This window comes from Pelophylax lessonae, assembly GCF_965119305.1.
Source record: "Pelophylax lessonae genome assembly, chromosome: 11".
Lineage (NCBI taxonomy): Eukaryota > Metazoa > Chordata > Amphibia > Anura > Ranidae > Pelophylax > Pelophylax lessonae.
Window position 1 is genome coordinate 142,542,412 of NC_138778.1, and position 12,866 is coordinate 142,555,277.

Here is a 12,866-nt window from a genome sequence, read left to right on the forward strand (position 1 = left end):
GACTTTTTATTTGGCCAATCACAATATCATGTTTTGTTACCGTCACCTAATTTCCTTTTCCTGTTTTTTGTTTTACATATTTCCCCATGTGTGCAGTGTTGTCTGTGTCATAGCTCAACTGATAGGCATGTTTGCCTTGGCATATCATATTTCAGCTTGCCAGAAAGAAAAAAAGACAGCTGGAAAGACACTGCATTAGTTTTCTACTAAAAATCATAAGAAAAATGCTGTTTTTTTTGGGTTGTGGACATACTACAGAGCTGAAACTTGACAGGTACACTTTTTAGACCCCCCAGACACTAAATACAAAAAATGACATGCCTGCCTAAAAAAATGCCCGATAAATGCCTGCAAGAGAAAAAGACAGCCGCAGAGAAGCCGTATTCCTGAAAATATAAGAAAAATGCTGTTTTTTAGGGGTTCTGGACATGCTACAGATCTGAAACTTGACAGGCACACTTTTGTGACCCCCCAGACACTAAATACAAAAAATGACATGCCTGCCTAAAAAAATGCCCGATAAATGCCTGCAAGAGAAAAAGACAGCCGCAGAGAAGCCGTATTCCTGAAAATATAAGAAAAATGCTGTTTTTTAGGGGTTCTGGACATGCTACAGAGCTGAAACTTGACAGGTACACTTTTGTGACCCCCCAGACACTAAATACAAAAAATGACATGCCTGCCTAAAAAAATGCCCGATAAATGCCTGCAAGAGAAAAAAGACAGCCGCAGAGAAGCCGTATTCCTGAAAATATAAGAAAAATGCTGTTTTTTAGGGGTTCTGGACATGCTACAGATCTGAAACTTGACAGGTACACTTTTGTGACCCCCCAGACACTAAATACAAAAAATGACATGCCTGCCTAAAAAAATGCCCGATAAATGCCTGCAAGAGAAAAAGACAGCCGCAGAGAAGCCGTATTCCTGAAAATATAAGAAAAATGCTGTTTTTTAGGGGTTCTGGACATGCTACAGAGCTGAAACTTGACAGGTACACTTTTGTGACCCCCCAGACACTAAATACAAAAAATGACATGCCTGCCTAAAAAAATGCCCGATAAATGCCTGCAAGAGAAAAAGACAGCCGCAGAGAAGCCGTATTCCTGAAAATATAAGAAAAATGCTGTTTTTTAGGGGTTCTGGACATGCTACAGATCTGAAACTTGACAGGTACACTTTTGTGACCCCCCAGACACTAAATACAAAAAATGACATGCCTGCCTAAAAAAATGCCCGATAAATGCCTGCAAGAGAAAAAGACAGCCGCAGAGAAGACGTATTCCTGAAAATATAAGAAAAATGCTGTTTTTTAGGGGTTCTGGACATGCTACAGAGCTGAAACTTGACAGGTACACTTTTGTGACCCCCCAGACACTAAATACAAAAAATGACATGCCTGCCTAAAAAAATGCCCGATAAATGCCTGCAAGAGAAAAAGCCAGCCGCAGAGAAGCCGTATTCCTGAAAATATAAGAAAAATGCTGTTTTTTAGGGGTTCTGGACATGCTACAGAGCTGAAACTTGACAGGTACACTTTTGTGACCCCCCAGACACTAAATACAAAAAATGACATGCCTGCCTAAAAAAATGCCCGATAAATGCCTGCAAGAGAAAAAGCCAGCCGCAGAGAAGCCGTATTCCTGAAAATATAAGAAAAATGCTGTTTTTTAGGGGTTCTGGACATGCTACAGAGCTGAAACTTGACAGGTACACTTTTTAGACCCCCCAGACACTAAATACAAAAAATGACATGCCTGCCTAAAAAAATGCCCGATAAATGCCTGCAAGAGAAAAAGACAGCCGCAGAGAAGCCGTATTCCTGAAAATATAAGAAAAATGCTGTTTTTTAGGGGTTCTGGACATGCTACAGATCTGAAACTTGACAGGTACACTTTTGTGACCCCCCAGACACTAAATACAAAAAATGACATGCCTGCCTAAAAAAATGCCCGATAAATGCCTGCAAGAGAAAAAGACAGCCGCAGAGAAGCCGTATTCCTGAAAATATAAGAAAAATGCTGTTTTTTAGGGGTTCTGGACATGCTACAGAGCTGAAACTTGACAGGTACACTTTTGTGACCCCCCAGACACTAAATACAAAAAATGACATGCCTGCCTAAAAAAATGCCCGATAAATGCCTGCAAGAGAAAAAGACAGCCGCAGAGAAGCCGTATTCCTGAAAATATAAGAAAAATGCTGTTTTTTAGGGGTTCTGGACATGCTACAGATCTGAAACTTGACAGGTACACTTTTGTGACCCCCCAGACACTAAATACAAAAAATGACATGCCTGCCTAAAAAAATGCCCGATAAATGCCTGCAAGAGAAAAAGACAGCCGCAGAGAAGCCGTATTCCTGAAAATATAAGAAAAATGCTGTTTTTTAGGGGTTCTGGACATGCTACAGAGCTGAAACTTGACAGGTACACTTTTGTGACCCCCCAGACACTAAATACAAAAAATGACATGCCTGCCTAAAAAAATGCCCGATAAATGCCTGCAAGAGAAAAAGACAGCCGCAGAGAAGCCGTATTCCTGAAAATATAAGAAAAATGCTGTTTTTTAGGGGTTCTGGACATGCTACAGAGCTGAAACTTGACAGGTACACTTTTGTGACCCCCCAGACACTAAATACAAAAAATGACATGCCTGCCTATAAAAATGCCCGATAAATGCCTGCAAGAGAAAAAGCCAGCCGCAGAGAAGCCGTATTCCTGAAAATATAAGAAAAATGCTGTTTTTTAGGGGTTCTGGACATGCTACAGAGCTGAAACTTGACAGGTACACTTTTGTGACCCCCCAGACACTAAATACAAAAAATGACATGCCTGCCTAAAAAAATGCCCGATAAATGCCTGCAAGAGAAAAAGCCAGCCGCAGAGAAGCCGTATTCCTGAAAATATAAGAAAAATGCTGTTTTTTAGGGGTTCTGGACATGCTACAGAGCTGAAACTTGACAGGTACACTTTTTAGACCCCCCAGACACTAAATACAAAAAATGACATGCCTGCCTAAAAAAATGCCCGATAAATGCCTGCAAGAGAAAAAGCCAGCCGCAGAGAAGCCGTATTCCTGAAAATATAAGAAAAATGCTGTTTTTTAGGGGTTCTGGACATGCTACAGAGCTGAAACTTGACAGGTACACTTTTGTGACCCCCCAGACACTAAATACAAAAAATGACATGCCTGCCTATAAAAATGCCCGATAAATGCCTGCAAGAGAAAAAGCCAGCCGCAGAGAAGCCGTATTCCTGAAAATATAAGAAAAATGCTGTTTTTTAGGGGTTCTGGACATGCTACAGAGCTGAAACTTGACAGGTACACTTTTGTGACCCCCCAGACACTAAATACAAAAAATGACATGCCTGCCTAAAAAAATGCCCGATAAATGCCTGCAAGAGAAAAAGCCAGCCGCAGAGAAGCTGTATTCCTGAAAATATAAGAAAAATGCTGTTTTTTAGGGGTTCTGGACATGCTACAGAGCTGAAACTTGACAGGTACACTTTTGTGACCCCCCAGACACTAAATACAAAAAATGACATGCCTGCCTAAAAAAATGCCCGATAAATGCCTGCAAGAGAAAAAGCCAGCCGCAGAGAAGCCGTATTCCTGAAAATATAAGAAAAATGCTGTTTTTTAGGGGTTCTGGACATGCTACAGAGCTGAAACTTGACAGGTACACTTTTTAGACCCCCCAGACACTAAATACAAAAAATGACATGCCTGCCTAAAAAAATGCCCGATAAATGCCTGCAAGAGAAAAAGCCAGCCGCAGAGAAGCCGTATTCCTGAAAATATAAGAAAAATGCTGTTTTTTAGGGGTTCTGGACATGCTACAGAGCTGAAACTTGACAGGTACACTTTTGTGACCCCCCAGACACTAAATACAAAAAATGACATGCCTGCCTATAAAAATGCCCGATAAATGCCTGCAAGAGAAAAAGCCAGCCGCAGAGAAGCCGTATTCCTGAAAATATAAGAAAAATGCTGTTTTTTAGGGGTTCTGGACATGCTACAGAGCTGAAACTTGACAGGTACACTTTTGTGACCCCCCAGACACTAAATACAAAAAATGACATGCCTGCCTAAAAAAATGCCCGATAAATGCCTGCAAGAGAAAAAGCCAGCCGCAGAGAAGCCGTATTCCTGAAAATATAAGAAAAATGCTGTTTTTTAGGGGTTCTGGACATGCTACAGAGCTGAAACTTGACAGGTACACTTTTGTGACCCCCCAGACACTAAATACAAAAAATGACATGCCTGCCTAAAAAAATGCCCGATAAATGCCTGCAAGAGAAAAAGCCAGCCGCAGAGAAGCCATATTCCTGAAAATATAAGAAAAATGCTGTTTTTTAGGGGTTCTGGACATGCTACAGAGCTGAAACTTCACAGGTACACTTTTTAGACCCCCCAGATGCTAAATCCAAAGAAATATTTTTATTTTTATTTTTTTTTAATTTTTCCAATAATTGGATCTCTATCAAAAAATTATAATTTTTAAGAACTTTTTTTTGCGTGATCCCTCTCCGGCATGCCACAGTCCAGGTGTTAGTCCCCTTGAAACAACTTTTCCATCACTATTGTGGCCAGAAAGAGTCCCTGTGTGTTTTAAAATTCGCCTGCCTATTGAAGTCTATGGCGGTTCGCCCGGTTCGCCGGTTCGCGAACATTTGCCGATGTTCGCGTTCGCCGTTCGCGAACCGCGAATTTTAGGTTCGCGACATCACTAATGAAGAACCACCTTATCTCTGTGAACCACCAGGTAAGGTAAACGACAAGACAACGCAGCCAACTTTGACACCCTGTACGCAGAAGTAATAGTCACTAAAAAGGCCACCTTCTGGGACAACATAAGCAGGGGAACTTCCTGAAGACTTTCGAAGGGAGGTTTCTGAAGCGCCGACAGCACCAAAATGCGGTCCCACAGCGGCAATGGAGATCGCACTGGAGGAGCCAAGTGTCAAACTCCCTGGATAAAGGTACTCCCTGGATAAAGGAAAACCGCCAAGGCCGAAACCTGACCCTTGACGGTACTCAAGGCCATGCGCTGCTCAACCCCTTGTTGGAGAAAAGCCAATATCCGAGCCACTGAAAAGGAGCGAGGGTGAACCCCAAGATATGCACACCACGCAATGTACGTCTTCCAAGCACAATGGTAGAGGTAGATTTTCTAGTTTTTAACAGCGTAGGAATCACAGATTCTGACAAACCTCTATCCTTTAGCACTTTGGTTTCAACAGCCAAGCCGTTAAAGCCAGCGACTATAAAGCAGGGTGGAAGATTGGCCCTTGGGACAGTAGATCTTCCCTGAGAGGACCAGCCGTACCAGATTGGCATACCAAAACCGGCGAGGCCAGTCTGGAGCCACTAGAATGATCGGAAACACTTCCGCCTCGATCCTGCGCAGGAGTAATGGCCGAAGTTTTAAAGGCGTAAATCAGACGATACTGGCTCGAGGGAGTCACTAAGGACGTCTTTGGCATCGGCTAGAGGATCCCGAGACCGTGCCACAAACCTCTGTACCTTCCTGTTGAGACGAGAGGACAACAGGTCCACCTCGGAAAATACCCCACCAAAGACACAACCGATGAAACACCTCCAGATGAAGAGACCATTCCCCCTGGTCCAAACGCCTGTCGACTGAGGTGATCCGCTTGCCAATTTTCCACCCCTGGATTGTGTACAGCAGAGAGCACTGGAACTAATCGTTCTGCCTACTTTAGAATTTCGGCTACTTCCGGAGCCGCCAGGGCACTTCATGTGCCCCCTTTGTGATTGACATAGGCCACGGGCGTGGCATTGTCCGATTGAATACGTACCGGACACCCCTGAAGATGAATTGTCCAATGAGCCAGACAAAGTCTGATCGTTCTGAGTTTCTGTACATTGATCAGTAGTCTGGACTCTGGCAGAGTGCAGACCCCCTGAGCACATTCTGTGCCTAGGACATCTCCCCACACGGGCAAGCTGGCATCCGTGGTGACAACAGTCCAGTACAGGGGAAGAAAGGATTTTCTCTGTCCAAGATACCGAGAACAACCCGGCTCAACAGGATCAGATTGTCTAGAGACTGAGGATTCCTGTCCCATTTCACCATGATCTCTTTTTGCAGAGATCTTGTGTGGAACTATGCAAACAGAACTGGCTCGAAGGTAGACACTATCAGGCCCAGACCCGCATGCAAGCTCGGAGGGATGACCGTCTGCTGGTCAACAGAAGCTGAATTGCCCTCTGCAATTTCTGAAGACAGAGGAAGAAACGCTCTGGCTGAGGCCGAGGCCAGGGTCAGACCCAGATAGTCCAGACAGGTGGACCGAACCAGAGCAGACTTTTGAATCCAACCGAACTCCCTCAATGTTCGCAGAGTAATCTCCAAGTTGTCCATCAGAGCAGTCGGAGACTCCGCTCGCAGAAGAAGATCGTCCAGGTGTCCCACTACCATGATCCCTCACTGACGCAACAATGCTAGTACCAGGGCCAACACTTTTGTGAAGACCTGAGGAGAAGAGGCGAGACCAAAGGGTAATGCCACCATCTGATAATGCTCCTCGCCCATGGCAAAGCGGAGAAAGTAGAGGAGTGGGACCTGTGCCCCTCAAAGGACAAAAGGATTTATTGAGGAGTACAACAGAGAAAAATCCGCTGTCCTATACAATTAATAAGATTAAATTTTGACTTCTCAGTAATCTCCTTTTCTTGGAGTACAGTACAAAAACAGGATTCTAACCATGGGTTATATGCTGCCACCTTCAGCTGATTGGACACTGGCTGCATTATATCCCTGATAAGCATCAGTTTAGAATCATTCACTAGAAAGATCATAAATACAGAGGAGAGGGACCTGTGTCCTGTACTGTACTCCAAGAAAGGGATGTAAAAAATACAATTTTCTTAATCTTACACATCATACACTACAGGATACAGGATTCTTATTCTTAACTATGGTATATTCAAAAGCAGCCTGTGGGATGGGCAACAAAGCAACCAAAATGCTAATAGGCCCACAAATCAACTGGTTAGGGAAGGGTCTTAATAGAATTCAGAGAGCAACCTTACACCTGAAAATGGCCTCACATAGTGGGCCAAACTAGAAGGTGTAGCAGTTGAGAAATGAACTCAAATAGAGCATACCACAGCTAAACAAGTTAAACTTCCAGAGGATAGACTGGAACAGGAAAGAGAAAAGTCAAAACACTGTCCTAGCTAAAGCAGTTAAAAAAGAAAACACCTTAGGGAGAAAAGAGATCATGGCCTCAGAAAACCATGTCCTTGACACAAAATTGAGTTATATGGTTAAGTGGGAGTTGGAACTACACACTTCTCTGTCATGGGGAGACTGGCTAGATATGTGGCTGAATATGCGAAAAGCCACCAAATCGCTTGCTGTAAGAGAAACAGCTATTAAAATATTTACAAGATGGCATTATACCCCCCAAAAACTAAATAAATTCTATCCGGAGATCTCCCCCAATTGCTTTAGGGGTTGTGATACCGTGGGCTCTCTGTTACACATCTTCTGGGAGTGCCTCAAAGTTCGGGATGTCTGGCTGGAAGTGTTCAACCTGATAGAAAAGGTTACGGGGAAAAAATTCCCACTCTCACACCTGCAATGCCTCCTATTCCAAAAAATTCCTGAAATCTCTACGCACCTTACACGTCTGACACATACCATCAACATTGCGATGCTATGGGTCATCTCTAAACATTGGAAAGAAGCTTACATCCCTTTCAACCAAGTCTTGAATAGAATTGAGGATATCAGATTGATGGAACAATACCATCATACCATTACAAACACAAAGCAAAACTTTGACCAGAAATGGACCCCTTAGTATCTATACAAATGTTCCTTGGTCACATAATTGAAATATCATTATGTAGCAGATTGACAAAAATTTGAGAAGTCTACACTATTGTAATTGTTAAACATATATTGGTAATATATCCAGGAACTATGTTGGGACACCTCCTCCTTTTACTGGGGAGGTGCCCGGATTATTATCCTCGTATTAGAGTTTCTACAAACTCATTCGCTCAACTCAATCATATCTGAGTTTTCTGGCAATGTTATGTTTCATACAAAGACAGATATTTAACGTTCACTAGGTTTTATTCTCTGTCTTTTTATTTTTCATTTTTCTTTCTTTTCCACTTTTATGTTTTTTCATGGACTATTACTTGAAAAATTGTTTTGAAGATGCACTTTTATGTTACTGACACAAATATCCATATTTTTGTATCTGAATATTTCTTCAATAAACGTTTATAATCAAAAAAAAAGAAAACCATGTCCTTAACCACTTAAGCCCCGGAGGATTTGGCTGCTTAAAGACCAGGGGGTATTTTGCGATTCAGCACTGCGTGACTTTAACGGACAATTACGCGGTCGTGCGACGCTGTACCTAAACGAATTTGATGTCCTTTTTTTCCCACAAACAGAGCTTTCTTTTGGTGGTATTTGATCACCTGTACAATTTTTTGATCATGCGCTATAAACAAAAAAATAGTGACAATTTTGTAAAAATAACAATATTTTTCACATTTTTTTAAATGAAATTCCCCAAAAAAATATGTAAAAATCAAAATTTTTTAACATTTTCGGCCAATTTGTTTTATGCTACATATGTTTGGTAAAAAAAAAAAAAATCGCAAAAAGCGTATTTTGATTGGCTTGCACAAAAGTTATTGCGTTTACTAACAAAGGGAAAGATTTTTGTCATTTTTGTTGTTTTCTTTTTAACGCGTAATGGTGGCGATCTGCGATTTTTTTGCGGTACTGCGACATTGGGGCAGACAGATCAGACCCTTGACTGACATTTTTGACACTTTTGGGGTTACCAGTGACATTTCTACAGTAATCAGTGCTATATATATGCACTGTTACTGTAAAATTACACTGGCAGTGAAGGGGTTAACTTTATTTGAGAGGGAGGGGCTGTGTGTGTCCCTAGGGGCGTGATTCTAACTGTGATTGGCTGTGGCTTGAGCTGTAGGAACAATGATCAACAGTCCTACATAGATACATTGTTTCTACACAGGGGAGAATGACAGGCGGCTTGTTTACACTAGCCGCCTGACTTTCTCCCTCTCCGCCGACGATCGCTGAGTGACCGGCGGACCCGATGCGCGGGGGGGTCCGTGACCGCCGGCGGGGCGCGCTCGCTCCCCAGAGCCTCACAGGCTAGTGACGTACCGATACGTCACTCTGCCTGTGAGGCACTGACCGCCGCAGTATATGTACTTGCGGCAGTCGGCAAGTGGTTAATGAAGACAAGAAGGGCCCCTTACCAGTAAAAACTGCAAACTCGGAACTTAGAGAAGTCAGGCAGTGAGAAGGCAATCAGAAGAATAAGCCAAGGCAAGGAAAAATCCCTGTCCAATCCCTAGGATGGTCAAAATAACTGAAAGAAAACCAGGCTGAGACCCCAAAGAACCACTGCAAGAAAAACAATACAATCAACACCCTGTACAAAGGCCCCACATGGCCTCTGAAAGGAACCGCCAAGGTAGAGTAGACCATTGATGGTCCTCAACATTGATCCAGATCAGACTGGAATAGCTAGGATCCATTCTATAGAGTACAGCTTGGAAGCTGGTTTCGAAAAGATGGTTCCTGAGTCCCGAGGGTGTAGGTTGGAGCAAATTGAACCCATGTATTAACCAGAGAATCTACTGCGAAAGCAAATTAATCCCTGGACAGGGAGACAATCCAATGTGGTTTGTGACAGAATCCTGGGGCTAGGGGGGCAACCAGTTAGCATCCCCCATTCTGAGATTTTAAACACCCAAGGCTAGTCCCCGTAGTCAAGATATAGACCACTAAAAGTCTACCTGCCACTTTTCACGCCAGGGAGCATCATAGCAGTCAGGGCTGGACCTGGAATCCTACCCAGTTCAGAAGCAGATCAGCTTCCCTGTAATTTTCAAGGCAACACATTAATACCTGATGGGTGATACAAGTCACCAACATTGCATAGTCCAAAAGAATCCCTGTCAGATAACCTTGCAGATGAGAGGTCCAGCATTGAAGCGATAATCAAAATACCCCAAGCTCTGAAAAGTTGATTGGGAGACAAGATTCCTCCAACGACCAAGCCTTTTGTAGCAAGAAGGTACCCAGGACTTCTTCCCAGCCATAGAAGTCTGGATTACCTATCAAGGCAATGAGTGGAGCAGATTCTATACTTGTCCAGCGTCAAGCTCCAGGGCAAGCCTGATCCCTGGCCCAAAACTCACCTGCTCCTTACCGCAGATTCTTAACAAGGGAGTGAACAGCCTGGAGGTTGCCCAGGGGAAAATAAAACCTGAACAGTGCTGAGACTAAGGCTTAGACACTTCAAGACATGGGATGGTTTAAGCGTTGAGTTCTGGAGATTTGGATCCAGGGTCTGCACAGTCTGATGGATGCTGGCTGACTGAGCCTGAGACAAGCATGCTTTCCGAAGAATGTCATCCATAATCCTTATTTGCACGTAAAACCCCAACATAACTTACAAAATTCCTGCTAAATTCTCACTCAATGGGGTGTGCTACATCGTATACCCATGGAGGGCTGTGTTTACCCACACGGGGATGCACAGGTGTTCTGTACATCCCTGTGCAGACAGTCCTGTTCATGTCAACTGGGATGCAGAGACTTCAAAGACAGATTTGTCATCCTTGCAGGTGTAGGTGCATGGACCCAAACGCAGACAGTGTGAGTTCAGGGATATACAACCACATGGATGTCAAGTTGGGAGCTATGGCTGTGTCGAGTAAGAACATGTGCTAGTGTCTTGGAGAAGACACCTGGAGCAAAGGACATGCTTAAGGAAAGGCCACACTTCGAAAAGAGCAGAAAACCTACAGAAAAGATGCAGGAAGTGCAGGATTGCCAGGGAAATGGGGACATGCAGTAGGCATTAAACAAGTTCCACAGAGTCTGGAAGGTTCCCCATATGGAGGAAGCAATGACCAACCGGTTTGATTCCATGCAGGAATTTTGTTTCTGAAGGGATGAGTAGGGGGCAGATGCCCCCTTAACCAAGATCCCAGGGGAGAGAGACTGCATCAGATCAGGGAGAAGTTCCACCAAACCAGAGATATACTGGAACAGTATTCAGGTGTGGCCTTCTAAGGACTCAAGTTGGCCTAGAAAAGCTGAGGTGATATAATTCCAAAATAAGAGTAATGTACAGGTACTTAATTGTCCTTGCATACCAACTCATCTGAAGGGATCAGAGATGTATAGTAACGAAGTAGAACTACTTAAGTACTGTACTTAAGTACCGAAATGCGGTATCTGTACTTTCCTAGAGTAGAATTTTTTTCTCCTACTTCTACTTTTACTTCACTACATTTTTTCGATGATTTCGATACTTCTACTCAAGTATTTTTTTTTTGTGCTGCATAGTTACTCGTTACTTTTAAAAAAATTACCACTGCCAGAACAGTAGATGGCAGGTTGCATAAAGCTCAAAAAATGTGTATAATGTCATTTGTAAATCAGCGCATACGAAAATAAAGGCTGTGTATAATAAAAGCTGCTATACCAAATCTTTCCAATAAAAAGAAAATATGAAACAAACAAATAAATGGTGCTACAGCGCTTAAAGTGCATCAAGAAACTACTAACAAACACAGGTTAATCATTTGAAATAATAAAAAACAATATGATGTTCAAACTTTTGACTTCTTTCTTTAATAACTACATAACACAGTACTTGTACTTCTACTTTCAGTACTTGAGTAGAAATTTTTTTTCAAAACTACTGGTACTTTTTACTTTTAGTACTTAAGTAGCACATTTTTTGAAAAAACTACTTGCAATACTTAAGTAAAAAAAATGTTGAATACTTTAGTACTTCTACTTAAGTAACTTTTTCTGCGAGCACTTCCACTTCTACTCAAGTCACTTTTTGATCGAGCACTTGTACTTTTACTCAAGTAGAAATTTCGAGTACTTTATACAAGTCTGGAAGGGATAGGGCTGGACTTCTTAGGTTGCGGACCTTGGTGAGCACCCAGTCTTGCAGGACTACTACAGTTTACTTGGGAATCCTACTGGCCCAGCTGTCAGCCCTTTGAGCGGTGATTTGTTTCTTTGCTTCAGTAAGACAGAACCACCAGGGACCCTCATAGACAAACCGCAAAGCAGCAGGATCAACAGCCTTTTGTGACAAATCACTGTACAAATGGTATACATGTGAGACACAACCAGAAGGGATACTCACACAGTCATAGGGTTAGGGGTCGTGTATGATCAGGCCACAGAGAGATGTTAAGTCAATGGCCATGCTTACCTAGATCTCTATAGGCTGCTGTACAAACTGCATACAGAGAGGCATTACTTCCAAGATACACCCACAAACCCTGTCTAGTGCATGACTAGGTCACAAAAGGAAACTGGACAGAAAATAGGAACATTACCAACTAGGTTTACTCATGGTCCTACTGCAAAGCTGTAGGTGTGAATGATCGTGTGTGACTAGGTCACCACAGACCACCATACAAACAGAATCTGTGAGCCATTGCCAACAAGGGGTACTAACAAACACCAGCAAAGCAAGATAGTAAATGGCTGCATGTGACAAAGCACCATAGGGGGCCATACCAACAGTATCTAATGAGGCATTACCGACAAGGATTACTTACAGACCCACTGCAGAGAAGGAGGGATTAGGAACTGAGTGAATGTCACCATAGGCTGCGGTACATCACACTACATAGTGAGACATCAGCAGCAAAGGTTAATTACATCCCACTGCATAGCAGGAGGGTTGGTGTCCACGAGTAAAAAAGTCATTATAGGCCACTGTATAAACCGTATACAGTGAAGCATTGTCAAAAAGGGTAACCCACAGGTCACAGTATCAGGAACACCGAGA

General features: G+C 42.9%; 1 protein-coding gene across 4 annotated transcripts in view; it reads right to left on the bottom strand.

The window, feature by feature from the left end:
• Positions 1 to 12,866, bottom strand: part of TMEM94 (transmembrane protein 94) — a 168,538-nt gene that overhangs the window by 37,316 nt on the left and 118,356 nt on the right. The window lies entirely within an intron of this gene.